Source organism: Miniopterus schreibersii, assembly GCF_964146895.1.
Source record: "Miniopterus schreibersii genome assembly, chromosome: 12".
NCBI lineage: Eukaryota > Metazoa > Chordata > Mammalia > Chiroptera > Miniopteridae > Miniopterus > Miniopterus schreibersii.
In genome coordinates, this window is record NC_138112.1 from 1,361,564 (window position 1) to 1,376,636 (window position 15,073).

The following is a 15,073-nucleotide window of genomic DNA, read 5'->3' on the forward strand; positions in this document are numbered from 1 at the left end:
CCATTTTTAATATCCTAAATACTTTGTTAAATAGTAAACTGCAGGTGTATTTACCATCAGCTGTCCCTGAGTATGGGTTCTCTTTTTAAAAATCCAAATAATAATAGCAACAATTAAATGTATGGAGGACTTACTAAACAGTAAGCTCTACTCTAAACTGTTTACATGTATTATCTTATTTAATCCTAAAAAATAACCATGAAGATAGGCAAAGAGAAATATTTTACCATTAAAATATTATACTTAGTTTCCCTAGCAAGAAAATGTTCCTTCTTATCCATCACCTCTCTTCACCCCTTAAAATATCTGGGTGCTGATTACTTGCTCTATTGATCTGTCTACCCTTTGATCATAATCAGATCACAATCCTCAATTATGTATGTTTAGCTTTAATAACAGAAATCTAGAAAAAAATTACCATTGGAGTATTATCAGTTATTAAAAATACGTTCCTAAAGTAGAAAACAAAAGGTATGTTTTTCTTTTTTCAGTTCTGTAAGCTAAAAGAACGAAATCATTTCCTCTTGGCTGTCTTTTCTAAAAGGAGTATTACTGGAGGCTTCTTGGTAAGAGTTTGAGGCTACACATGAAATGCTAATCTAAGTCTAAAATGAGTTCTCAAATTTCCTCCCCTTCCTCTTTATCTCTGTCCGTTGCAGAAATTATCTCAACCTATGGTATTTCATGTAAGATTATTTATTCTAGATAATAAGAACAGGGTTTATTATAAATATCAGTAAAATTGGGATTTTGAAAAAGTGTATTAGTAAAGACAGTAAGAAATATAAAACCATGATACTTAAATGACTATTTTATTTGGTATGGAGGTAGTTTAGTTAACAGAAAAATGTACAAGTTTAATTACAATTCCCTTTAACTACTATATAAATCACAATTGATTCTAAGAAGACTAAGAATCTAAAAACTTCCCTAATAACATGTTATATGGCATGTTAACTCACAACAAAGTCGGGGACAACAAGGAAAGGGGGCCCTGGGGTAAGAGAACACTGCTCTAGAGGGTACACTGATTGCAAAGATGACGAAATCTTCAGAAGTAAATGTTCCTAAGTAGTCCATCCTTACTTGTGGGGGGAGGGGTTAGGAACATGTTTTTTAATTCACAGATGAAGAATATGAGAGTTGGCAGAAAAAAAAAGAATTTCCAACTGAGTTTCTGCAAAGGATAACACTTGCAGTCAGCAACCTCAGTCACTCTGCCTGAGACTCATTACAGAAGTTCCTCCTCCAAAGCAATGCTGCGTGTGTGGGGACTGCAACCTCCAGGGAGGTTCTGGTCAAGAAGCCCGAAGTTCCCGGATTAGTGCCTGTAGGACAGCTTCCTGAGCTGTTTTCTCTTGCAAGGGAAGGAAGAGGGAGTGTATAAAAGAGGGTAAGACTGGAACGAGAAGAGGAAGGACAAGGACCACCCTACAGCGTAACCTGCTTATCATAACATGCTCACTACATTCATAAAATCCAGATAAAGAACTTTAAACAAACAAAAATTTTTAAATCATAACATTTTTTCTCTAGTCACTAAATTCCACTTTAAATTATGTGGTAAAACAAATATGTATGTTCATATGTATGTGTAGTTGTAGCTGTATATACACGTATCTAACGATGGCAAGGGCCTTCCTGGCTATTTCACTTGTTCCAGCTAAAAAAAATCACCTACCACTGCTTGATATTGAGATGGAGATAAAATTAGATAGCTGGAAGCAGGAAGCTAGTAGGAAAAAAGCCTAAGGAATAAGAGCATGGTTTACTGTAAGTACCACTAAAATTGGGTTTTTTAAATTGTTTTTTAGAGTCTGTGGATCTGAGGAATCCACCCCTGGGTGTTCGCTAAAATCTGAAACAGCACGTAAAGCTGAAGGATCAAATCCTGGGGGGGGCGGCCGTGGGGGCGACTAGCTTCTGAATGACTGTGAACGTGGGACCCAATACAGATTAAGAAGATAAATAAAAAAAGAGTTGTCATAGAGGCCAAGAAAGAAGGGATAATACTATCAAATGCTGCAAAAATGCTGGTATAAAGGCTAATAATTGGCCATATTCTAAGCAACAAATCAGCCCAATACTAGGCTGATAAAACAATTCTGGTGTTCAAAACTCTGTATTTTCAAGTCCCTGTCTATTGTGTAGTAAATAATAAAATCGCAATAATCTCCTTTGGTTAGATATTTACGTAAAACAGCTATATTTGAACGCTGATATAATGTTATATGTGCCTATTCAAACTGTGTCTGCCTTTTGAAAATATCACACTGATGACTTGGACATTTAGCCAACAATGAACATGTCTGTGCACCTATTTACATATTTATGTATGTAGGTATTTTTCCAGATATGAGACAAAATCAAAGTACCGAAATAAATTACCATAATAAATAAAGAAAAAGATTATCAGGAATTTGAGCCATTGGTATAAGGTGACTAGACACCCTTTATTTTAACTATACTAGTGATTTTCAACTGGTGAGCCACAAGAATTTTTAAAACATGCAATACCTGACTATTCAGTCAGGAGCACTGACCTCTTTCCCCTTAGGCTGTCAAATAAAAAAATGACCACAGCCAGCACACAACAGCCATCTGGTGTGAATGAATCCAAATTATACCTATTTTTGTCAGATTGGCAAAAAATTTATTTTTTAGTGTGCCAAATTTTAGTACTTAGTTTATGTGTTCCATGAGATGGAAAAGGTTGAAAATCACTGACCTATACTAAGCATACTCATACGCCAGAAATCCTAACTAAGGATAGATGCCTTTTTCTTGTTAGTTAGAAAGGAAGGGGGGAGAGAGAAGGGGATACATTTATTTTTAGAGAGGCAGGGGGGCAGAGAGAGAGACCAATTGGTTGCCTCCCATATGCGCCTGGAGGAGAAATCAAACCAGAAACCCAAAACCCTTTTTTGGTGTATGGGATTAACCCGAACCAACTGAGCCATCTGGCCAGGGCCCAAATTTTTTATTTTTACACTCTCCCCAATATGCTATTACTGTGCAGAGGGAAATGCGATTAGGTAATTAAATATTAACCCCAAAATTATATAATGAGTAAAACTGCCATTTTTAACCAGGTTTAACTATTCTACAACATATTTACACATACCAGATCTTATGACTGAAATATTCCTTTAAGAATGGTAAACAGAATTTCTTCTGGATTAAAAAATTGCAAAGGACTGCAAAAGTTTTGTGTTATCACATATTGATTATAATAAATAGTTTAATAAAAATCTTATTTTTCTTTTATTGATTTTGACACTACCGTACTCCAGTGAAAAGTGTTCTGAAAGAAGAAATAGCGGTATCACACTCAGACCTGAATTCCTATCCTATCTCTGCTCCCAAGGTTTAAATATTTTCTCCCCTGGGTTCAGTTATAATGAGAAATTTGGGAGTCTAGATGATTCTTAATAAGGGATGATTGAAACGAAAGGGAGGAAGTTAAGGAAATTTTACTACAGTGGACAGTGGTCAAGCTTTCATTAGCATTCAAACAATGTTAACTACTAAATTTAGAATTCTCAAAACTCCATTGTAAAATACATCCTGATTTTAGATTTTAGCAATGTTAAAATGCAAGGGTAAGACCCTGTGCATTTTAAGAGTCAATGAAATATAGCACTATTTTATTGGAATTCACTCCAGTGAGGAGAGTTAGTGGATAAAGCACTCTGCAAAATAGGTAACAACTAAGTTAATTCTAAGGCTCAATACTTGTAAATTGATGATAACCATCAGTGCAAAAAAATACTATTCCAATATTGTTACAGTCAATGAAAATTACACGTGAGCAAGGACTCCTCAGGAAAAAAGTTAACTAGCCACATATTCTAATGCACAATTTAAAAAATGCTTGAACTTGGCTAAGTTGCTTAATCTCTATAAGCATCATCTGTAAAATAGTGATAATACTAGTACCTACCTCAAATTTATTTTGAGAATTAAATTAGAAAATAAGCATTAAATGAGAAGCACTACCAAGGCACATAGTAACCACATAATTATTATTAGCTATTAGGAAGAACAAAAATAAAATCTGAACCTTTGTGGCATGACTTCAAATTAAATAGAAAAGAAAAATAAACTTAAAAGACTAACAATATTCAAATAGGTTTTTAGCTCAGTAAAATCCACAGAAAGGCATAATTCAAAGCCAGTAATACATTCAACTCACCAAGTCCTGTTATAATATTATATAAAAGTAACATCAATACTCAAGTTAATAAAATTCCCATATGCTTCAGGGTAAGAAAAAAGATCAGGTTACAACCAAAGCGTTAAATTTTCCTGGTAATTAGCTTTAATGATTTTTTTTTTTTAAGCTAGCAAAATTGTGTTGACTACACCTGACACTAAGCAAAAAAAGTCTGTTACCTCTCATCTCTCTTAAAATATCAAGAATGATTAAGACATTCTGTATCCTGCATGTAAGTCAAGTTTTTCGTTTATCTACTGCTACAAAATAATTCAACAGCGTGAAGCAGAACAATTAAATTACTCTAATATGAATATGAACCAGCTAGCTCTATTATTCTATTATTTTTCACAAAATAACTTAAAGGGTATTTGTAAACAACACAGAAATGCCCTTAAAGTATAGGTATTTAGAATATAGCACTGATGTCAGCTGAACTGTTAATTCAATCTTTAGATCTCTGGACAGTAAGATTAACAGAACTAAAAGTAATAAATGGCCCCTCCCTCGAAAAGAACCCCAGTCATAAATCCTTTCACCACCAATAATTTATAACTGGTCTAGCTTAGAGTCACTTAAAGAACTAAAAATTATGAAACTATCAAAAAAAAAAACACCTGAATGTCGCCTACCTTGGTAGTTTGTTAGCATATCGAGCGGAAGCAATGAAAAGTTGGCAGAGCTGGCAGTAAAACATTACGTTAGAAAGGCTCTGACGCAGAAGCTACGGCTGACAGATGACTCATGGAGGATTTTTCACCATGTTATTAGTTTTAAAACTCTGGACCTTGCAATACAAACCACAGAATGACTAGGACCAAGGAGCTTAGTTCTTGTGTAAAATCCAAAAGTGATTCACTCAAATGCAATGGAAGATTTCAAATTAACATCTTAAATACAGCTTAGTACAAAGAACTTAAACACATGGCAGACCCTTACTATGACATACTGTGACAAATCAAATGGTAAATTCTAGATTATTTTAATTCCCTCTGCCAGAGCTATGATAAATTGGATATTGGTTATTTCTCAACTGGGAAAAGTAGTTCACAATAAAAGTAACAGCTTATTAAAGGCTTTCATTTCCTTATTGACAAACTGGGACATTATCACTTTTGTGAGTACATCCTATAAGGTTTCTAAAATAACTTCCTTTGAGATAATCACTATTAAGTTATATAGTGTCTTTTTAGACTTTAAACTATTCACCTCAAAAAGACAAGAGAAAGAAGAGCCAGAAGAAAGTATAAGGCCTTCCAACTACTTAAGTATGCTCATCCCATTCAACACCATCCAAACCACCAAATCCATGTTAACAGGAGATGTCAATATCATTCCACAAATATAAGTAATAAACTGGACTCTACAATATAACCTCATGATTTGTAAAGTAGGGACAATATATGTTTTTCATTTGATAGGGATTTAAACCTTAATCTTGTTTCACAAACACCTGTTAGAGGATATGTATGTGAAAATAATAAAAATGAAAGGGGGAAAAAGAAGCCCTCTTAATCTGGGATGGGTTTATTTTCCAACAAGATTTTACATAAAATATATTGAGATTAAAGTTCAGATTTTGTAAACTAAAGTGAGAACTCTGCAAAATTTGTTAGGACAAGCTGTTTTCTGCAAATTTGCCAAAAGATACAATCATGCTTCTGAAAAAGTAGAATGTCTTGGTTAGCTTTAACCTTTCACATTGAGGTGTCATTGAGATAAACTCCAGCATTAATCTGATCATGACAATATTACTAAAATGTAAAATTAAAATATGAAAGATGTCAAATAACATTTTATTTTTCTAATATAAAAAAGTTCTACTCAAAATGTTTTCTTTAAATCACATGTATGATGCATTTGCAGTTTGTTTGCATTATTTTATGAAAGAAAAAATTTAAAGCATCAATAAAAATGGTATTCTGTAGCAAGGAATACTGACTGAACAAGAAAGCAAATGATAATAAATTTATCATAAACATTTCTAAACATTTCTATCAAGTACCAACATAATGAAAGGAACAGGAGTCTTTTATTTCTAAAGTCTTAGAAGGAAAAACAAACAAAAGCACACAGTGTTACTAATGGTATCTGCCTATTTTAAGGCATTGTACTTAATATGCATTCATCCCTGAACACAAAAAAACTAATCATCACCTATCCATACCTACAAAGCTAAACAGATAGGATTTGCCCAAAACTCACAATCCAAAGAAACACAAGGAACCACAATTCCCATATACTCACAATTATCTTGAAATAAACCTACATAGGTCGATTCCTTGTGAAGAAATAAAAAACCTCATACACTTTCCAGGAAAATATCTAAAGGAATAGGATATCCCATGTTTTCTACTTTCACATTTTTAAAACTGTATAAGAAATACATTATGGGTAAGTATTCTGATTGCATACCCTTAAATTCATCTAAGTTACATTCCTTAACTGGTGAAACAGTTCTATAAATAAATAAAATTTACAGGCTACATAAATTTTAAATATAGGCAAAGCCTACTAAAAAACTAATCATAGTCAGTACCATTTACAGTTGAAACTTCTACAAAATACACGTTCCATATCCATCAAAGTGTTTTATTTTCTTCTAAAGCAATTGTTTCGAGACAGCAAAGTAGGTAAACTCTGTGCTTGCCTTCTCCCACAACCACATTAAAATTACAACTAAATTATAGAACAACCATCATTGAGAGCCATCTGCAGACTAGCTGGAAGGAAGTCCTGTAACTGAGGATATAAAGGAGCAGCCATATCCAGACTGATAAGAGAGGTAGAGACACATAACAAGCAGGTCCCACATCCACAGAATGGTGATTAAGAATCAGGAGGGTAACTTGGCTGAGGAAATCCCCCTGGGGAGTGAAGAGGCCCAGCCCTACAATGGGTTCCCCAACCCAGGGCATGTGCCAGGAAGGGGAGTCCCCATAACATCAGGCTGGGAAAACCAGCAGAGATTGCATCCCATAAAGAGAAAAGGCTGCTAGACACCAAGATGCTGCAGGTCACTAACAAACTCACTCGCTCTGGGGTCCAATGCAGAGAGAGCAGCTCAAAAAAGCAACTGCAACGTATGGGAAGGAAGTAAACTGACTAACTACAGGGCCAGGACTGGAGGAACAGGAGTCAAGGTAACTTCCTCTGGGGACTGAAGAGCTGGCAGATACCACTGTTGCTATGTTAACCCTCTCCCCACCCAAACAGTGTAGCACAAGTAGGCACCAAATCTGAGTATTCATTAACCTGGCTAACATTATTTACCCCTGCCCCAGTGACCCCCTGAAATCCAGCCCCACCCAAATCACTCCCTGGGAGCTAGCCTATTCCAGCAGCTCCTCCACAAAAGTGGCAAACCTAGGCTTATGATATAGATTTCCCAAAACCTCTCACAGGTGCACAAACCCCAACAAGCAGTGGCCAGCTTCAGCGTGCTATGGGGCACTTGATAAGTGGCCACTAGACTAGCACAAGCAGTACCACTGAAACTTGCATCACAACTCCCTTCAGGTGGCCTTAAGCCTGGCATAAGCAGTAGCTACTCTTGGGCTCGAATGCAGGTTGAATTAAGTGGCCACAAGCACAGCAGACTGGTGGCTGGACTCAGCTATCACTGTGGTATCCACAAAAAGGTCTCAAACCCAGCAAAAGAGGCAGACTGCCTCGATATGCAAACACAGACTCTCCCCAGAGCCTCCAAATCCAGCATAAGGACTAGCAACTGCAGATCACTTTGTAGCTCCTACCAAGAGGCCGAAAGCCCAACACAAGTGGAGGCTGACCTTGGCCTGCACAAGAGCCCCTCTCAAGAGGTTCCAGAACCAACACATCTGGTGGGGCTGGCTTCAGACCACAATAGAGCGCCAACCAACTAGCTCCACAAATGACACACCCGAAAGGTGAACTCAGAGGGAACCACAACCCCAATAAAGCGACTCCCACTCAATGAATTCAGCCTATGCACAACAGTTCCTTATGGCCCACACCAAAAGCCAGTCAGCCTCAGAGTCAAAAACACTGATTGAGTAGCAACAGTAATCTAGGCTCATCTAAAACAGGAGGGTACACACAACCCAAAAAAAAGGATACCCCTGGAACACCAAATTTGGGTGACCAGGGAGACTGTGGCACTGAGGCAGAAAAAACACCTTCTACTTAAGGCCACCATGTCAAGACTGGGAGACATAGCAGATCTACCTGATACGCAGAAACAAAAACAGGGAGTCGGCCAAAATGAGGAGACAAAGAAGCATGTCCCAAATGAAACAACAGGACAAAACTCCACACAAAAAACAAAATGGAGACAAGCAATCTCCAGATACAGAATTCAAAACACATTTATAGTGATGCTCAGTGAACTCAGGGGAAGAATAGCTGAACACAGTGAGAACTTCAACAAAGAGACAGAAGAGGTGAATAAGGAGAATTTACGATACAGAGAATCAACAGATTAGTTGAAACAGAGGATCAAATCAGTGATAAGGAAAAAAGGTAGTGAGGGAAAAATTACAGCAGCTCAAAGAAAAAATGAATTAAAAATAATGAAGATAGTTTAAGGAGACTCTGGGACAACATCAAGCATACCAACATCTGCATCATACAGGTATCAGAAGAAGGAGAGAGAGCGAGCAAGGAACTGAAAACCTATTTGAAGATACAATGACTGAAAATTTCCCTAACCTGGCAAAGGAAATAGACATAGGAGTCGAGGAAGCACAGAGAGTCCCAAACAAGATGAACCCAAAGAGGCCCACACCAAAATACAACATAATTAAAATGCCAAAGGTTAAAGACAGAGAATTTTAAAAGCAGCAAGAGAAAAAAAACAATTAATTAGGTACAAGGGTCCACCCATAAGACTATCAGCTGATTTCTCAACAGAAACTTTGCAGACCAGAAGGGATTAGAAAGAAATGTTCAAAGTGATGAAATCCAAAGACCCACAGTCAAGATTATTCTACCCAGCAAGGCTATCATTTAGAATTGAAGGAGAGATAAAGAGTTTTCAAGAAAAGCTGCTGAAGGAATTCATCACCATACACCAGTATTACATGAAATGTTAAAGGGACTTTTTTAAGAAAATAAAAAAAGTAAAGATCGAAAATATGAAAAAGAAAATATAAGAAAAAATTTCTCACTGACAAAGGCAAATATTTAGTAAAAGCAGTGGATCAACCAACTATGATAATAGTACAAGGGTTAAAAGACAAAAGTAGGAAGAGCTATATAAACACACTGATAAATTAGAGCAGCACTTTTCAACCGGTATGCCACAAGAATTTTTATTTATTTTTTATTTTTAAATATATCTTTATTGATTTCAGAGTGAGGAAAGGAGAGGGAGAGACAGAGATAGAAACATCAATGATGAAAGAGTCACTGATTGAGCCCGCAACCCGGGCATGTGCCCCGACAGGGAATCGAACCCCGATCGCCTGGATCCTAGGCTGACACTCAACCGCTGAGCCACACCCCGCCAGGCACCACAAGAATTTTTAAAACATGCAGTTACCTAGCTATTTAGTCAGGAGCACTGCCCTCTTCTCCCTTAGATTGTCAAATAAAAAAATGACAACAGCCAACATAACAATAGACCTCAGGTGTGAATGAATCAAAATTAGATCTACTTTTTTGTCAGATCAGCAGAGTAAATAATTTCTGGTGTGCCACATAATTTCAGTAATTAGTTTATGTTTGCCATGAGATGAAAAAGGTTGAAAATGGCTGAATTAGAGATATACACAAGCATACAAAAAAAGTAAAAAATGACAAAAACATAAATGTGGAGGTGAATAAAAATTGTAGTGATTTTAGAAAGTGTATGGACTTAAGAGACCAACAGTTTAAAATAGACTTTGCTATAAACAGGCTTGGTATGTATGAAGCACATGGTAACCACAAACCAAAATCTGTAAGAGTGGTACAATAAAGAGAAAGAAATCCAAACATAGCACTACAGAAAGCCATTTACATGAGAAGAAAGCAAGAGTTTAAGAAAGAGAGAAGAACAATTTAAAAAATCAGAAAACTATTAATAAAATGGCAATAGCTACGTACCTATCAATAATTACAGTGGAATCTCAGTTCTGGAACCTAATCCGTTCTGGAAGGCTGTTTGAGAAGTGATTTGTTGGAAAACCAAATCATTTTTTCCCATTAGAAATAACATAAGCTGAGTAACTGGTTCCAGATCCTCAAAAGCAAAAAAACAACAACATGAATATATTCACAGCACAATTTCCTGTGATGTTAACAACTTGAGCAGTAAACTGAATTGTACTCCGAGCATTCTCTCCTTTGTTGGTCTCCTGAGAGACACATGACTGATCATACAGGTATCAGCATGAAACAGTTGTCAGGTCAAGAACTGAAGTTTCGTTTGACAACTGAGACATTTTTTCTGCAAACAACTTGGTGTAGAAACAAATTGTTTGAGATGGAAGATGGTGAAAAACTGAGGTTTGACTGTGCTTTAAATGAAAATGGATTAAAAGTTCCAATCAACAGACCTAGGATAGCTAAATGGGTAAGAAAACAAGGCCCATACGTATGCTGTTTTCAAGGGATCCACTTCAGATCAAAAGACACACAGAGACTTAAAGTAAAGGGATGAAAAAAGGTATTTCATGCAAATAGAAATGAAAAAAAAACAGTCTGTTATATCAGGCAAAACAGATTTTAAACAAAGGCTGTAACAAGATATAGAAGAGAATTTCATGATACAGCAATCAATCCAACAAGAGGATATATTCTTGTAAACATCTATGCAACCAACATAGAAACACCCAGACATATAAAACAAATATTGGTGGACATAAAGAGAGAGACTGACAGTAAGACAACAATAGTAGGGGAACTTAACACTCTATTGACATCAATAGACAGATTATCCAGACAGAAAATCAACAAGGAAACAATAGCCTTAAATGACACATTAGGCAACATGGACTTAATCTATGGTATGTTCAGGACATTACACTCCAAGGCAGCATAATATACATTCTTTTCAAGAGCACATGGAACATTTTCCAGAATACACCACACGTTAAGACACAAAACAAGTGTCAGCCCTGGCTGGTTTTGATCAGTGGTTAGAACATCGACCTGCAGACTGAAGGACCTTGGGTTTGATTCCAGCCAAGGGCACATAACTCGGTTGGCAGGCCTGATCCCCGACGCTGGTTAAGGTGCATGCGGGAGGCAGCCAGTCGATGTCTCTGTCTCTGTCTTTGTCTCTGTCTCTCCGTCTCTCTCTCTCTTCCTTTCTCTCCCTCCCTCTCTCCCTTCCACTCTCTGAAAAGTAATGGAAAAAAATATCCTCGGTGAGAATTAAAAAAAAAACACATACAAAACAACAAGCATCAATAAATTTAAGAAGGAGGAAATCATTCATCTTCTGTAATACAATGGTATAAAACTAGAAATCAATTACAAGAAGAAAACTAAGACAAGCACGTGGAAGCTAAAAAAACATACTAATAAACAATGAATGTGTTAACAATGAGATCAAGGAAGAAATCAAAAGATACCTTGAGACAAATGAAAATAAAAATACAACCACCCAAAATTTACAGGACACAGCCAAAACAGGTCTAAGAGGGAAAGTCATAGCAATACTGACCTACTTCTAGAAGCAAAAAAAAACCTCATTAACAATCTAACTTAAACTCTACAGCAAACAAAACCAAAACTGGTAGAAGAGAGAAAATAATAAAGACCAAAGCAGAAGAAATAAGTGAAACAGAGTCCAAAAAAATAATTGAAATGATCAATGAAACAAGAGCCAATTCTTTGAAAACAAACAAAATTGGTAAACCTTTAGCCAGACTAACTAAAGGGGGGGGGGAAAAAGAGAGTAGGGCCAAATAAATTTAAAAAATCAGAAATTAAGAAGAAGTGACAACTGATCCCTCCCCCGAAAAAACAAAGGATTATTAAAAAATACAATGAACAATTATATGCCAACAAACTGGATACGCTGCAAGGAATGGATAAGTTCTTAGAAATATAAAATCTTCCATGACTGAATCAAGAGAAACAGAAAATCTGAACAAACCAATAACTACTAATGAAATCAAACAAGTAATTTAAAAAATCCCATTTCAACAAACAAAAGACCTGGGCCAAATGACTTCACAGGCAAACTTGACCTAAGTTTCAAAAAATTAGTATCTATCTGCCTCAAAGTATTCCAAAAAATTGAAAAAGAGGGTAGGCTCCCATACTCTATTTTACCAGGTGAGCACTACCCTGACACCAAAACCAGACAAGACATTACCAAAAAAAGATAATTATAGATAAAGATAATATCCCTGATAAACAAAGATGCAAAAATCCTCAACAAAATATTAGCAATCCAAATTTAGCAACACATTAAAAAGATCATACACCAGGGCTACCTGTTCAGGACCCCTCTCGCTGTGGCAGGAGCTTTTGTCTCTCCTTCAATAAACTTTTGCTTTCACTTAAAAAATAATAATAAAAATTAAAAAAAATAAATAAAAAGATCATACACCATGATCAAGTAGGATTTATTCCTGGGAAGCAAGGCTGGTTCAATATCCACAAAACAATCAATGTGATAACCCACATAAACAAAGTAAAGAATAAAAATCACGTGATCAACACTCTTAGAACACTGTACACATAGAGTATTTGGAAACATAGATTTTTAGCACAAACTACATGTAATAAATGAAAATCCAAAATATGTATTAAAAAATTTAAATTAAAAATTAAAAATAAATTAAAAAGTCACATGATCATATCAATAGATGCAGTAAAATCATGTGACAAATCCAACATCCATTTATGATTAAAAACTCTCAGCAAAGTGGAGATACAGGGGACATACCTCAACATAATAAAGGCCACATATGACAAATCTAGAGCCAACATCATACTCAACAAAGACAAACTGAAGCTTTTTCTTTAAGAGCAGGAACAAGACAAGGATGTCCCTTTCACCACTCTTATTCAACATTGTACTGGCAGTCCTGGCCACAGCGACCAGACAAGAGAAGAAATAAAAGAATCTAAATTGAAAAGGAAGAGGTAAAATTGCCATTATTTGCAGATGACATCATACTATATAGACAACCCTAGAAATTCCACTAAAATAACCCTATTAGAACTGATAAATGAATCCAATAAAGTAGCAGGATATAAAATTAACATTCAGAAATCACCTGCAATTTTATACACCAATAACAAATTATCAGAAAGAGGAATTAAGAAAACAATCAATCCTAGCCCTAGCCAGGTGGCTCAGTTGGTTGGAGCACTGTTCTGAACACCAAAAGGTTGCAGGTTCGAATCCCAGTCATGGCATATATCTAGGTTGCAGGTTCAATCCCCAGTCAGGGAGCATACAGGAGGCAACCAACTGATGCTTCTCTCTCACATCAATGTTTCTCTCTCTCAAAATCAATAAACATATCCTTGGGTGAGGATTAAAAAAGGAGAAAATAATCCATTTACAGCTGCATCAAAAAGAATAAAATACTTTGGAATAAATTTAACCAAGGAAGTAAAAAAACAAACTGTACTCAGAAAATTGTAAGACACTGAAGAAATTAAAGAATATACAAATAAATGAAAGGATACACCATGTGCAAGGATAAGAAGAATTAACATTGTTACAATGTCTATATACCTAAAGCAATCCACAGATTCAATGTAATCCCAATCAAAATATCAATAACATTTTTCACCGAACTAGAACAAATGATCCTAAAATTTATATAGAACCACAAAAGACCCCAAATAGCCAATTCAATATTGAAAAAGAAGAACAAAGTTGGAGATATCATGCTACCTGATATCAAACTATACAACAAGGCTATAAAAATCAAAACAGCAATGGCAGTGGCGTAACAACAGACATATAAATCAATGGAACAAAATAGAGTCCAGAAATAAACCCGCACCTACATGGTCAGTCACTCTATGACAACGGAGGCAAGAGCACACCACAGGGTAAAGACAGCCTCTCCAGTAAGTGGTGCTGGGAACACTGTCATAACTACGTATGGTGGCAGACGGGTACTAGGCTTACTGGGGTGAGCACTTCACAAGGTATGTAAATATCTAATCACTTAAGCTATACACCTAAAACTAGAATTATATGCCAACTGCAGTTGAAAAATAAATTTTAAAAAACATTATAGAAAATAAATTCATTTTCATTTTTTTCTTTATTTTTATTGTTGACACTATTAGAGATGTCCCCATTCCCCCTCACCTGTCTCCCTCCACCTTGCCCCCACCCCATTTCCCTTTGGTTATCACCACACTGTCGTCTGTGTCTATGTCTTATGTATATATATTCTTTGGCTAATTCCTTCACCTTCTTTCATCCAGGTGGCCCCCTCACTCCTCCCCTCTGACAGATGTCAGTCTGTTCCATGTATCCATGGCTCTGTTTCCATTTTGTCACTTTATTTTGTTCATTCAATTCCACATATAAGTGAGATGATATGGTATTTGTCTTTCTCTGACTGGCTTATTTCGCTCAGCATAATAATCTCCAGGTCCATCCATGCTGCTCAAAGGGTAAGGCTTCCTTCTTTTTACGGCTGCGTAGTATTCCACTATGTAAATACACCACAGCTTTTTTTTAATCTCCTCACCTGCTCATGGGCACTTGGACTGTTTCTAGATCTTGGGTACTGTAAACAACACTAAAATAGAGAGACAACTCTTCACAAATGCTTTGGTTCTGGCCTCAAGTACTAATAATTCCTCCTAGCTATCCACTTAGTTTACCATGAAACCATACTTTCTGCTGCCAAATCTGAATTCCCTAAAATTTCAAACCACCACAAAAAAAAAAAAGACCTCTGATTT

The 15,073-nt window shown here is 36.2% G+C and overlaps 1 protein-coding gene across 2 annotated transcripts in view; it reads right to left on the minus strand.

Moving 5' to 3' along the window:
- Positions 1-15,073, minus strand: part of ARHGEF12 (Rho guanine nucleotide exchange factor 12) — a 171,604-nt gene that overhangs the window by 105,918 nt on the left and 50,613 nt on the right. The window lies entirely within an intron of this gene.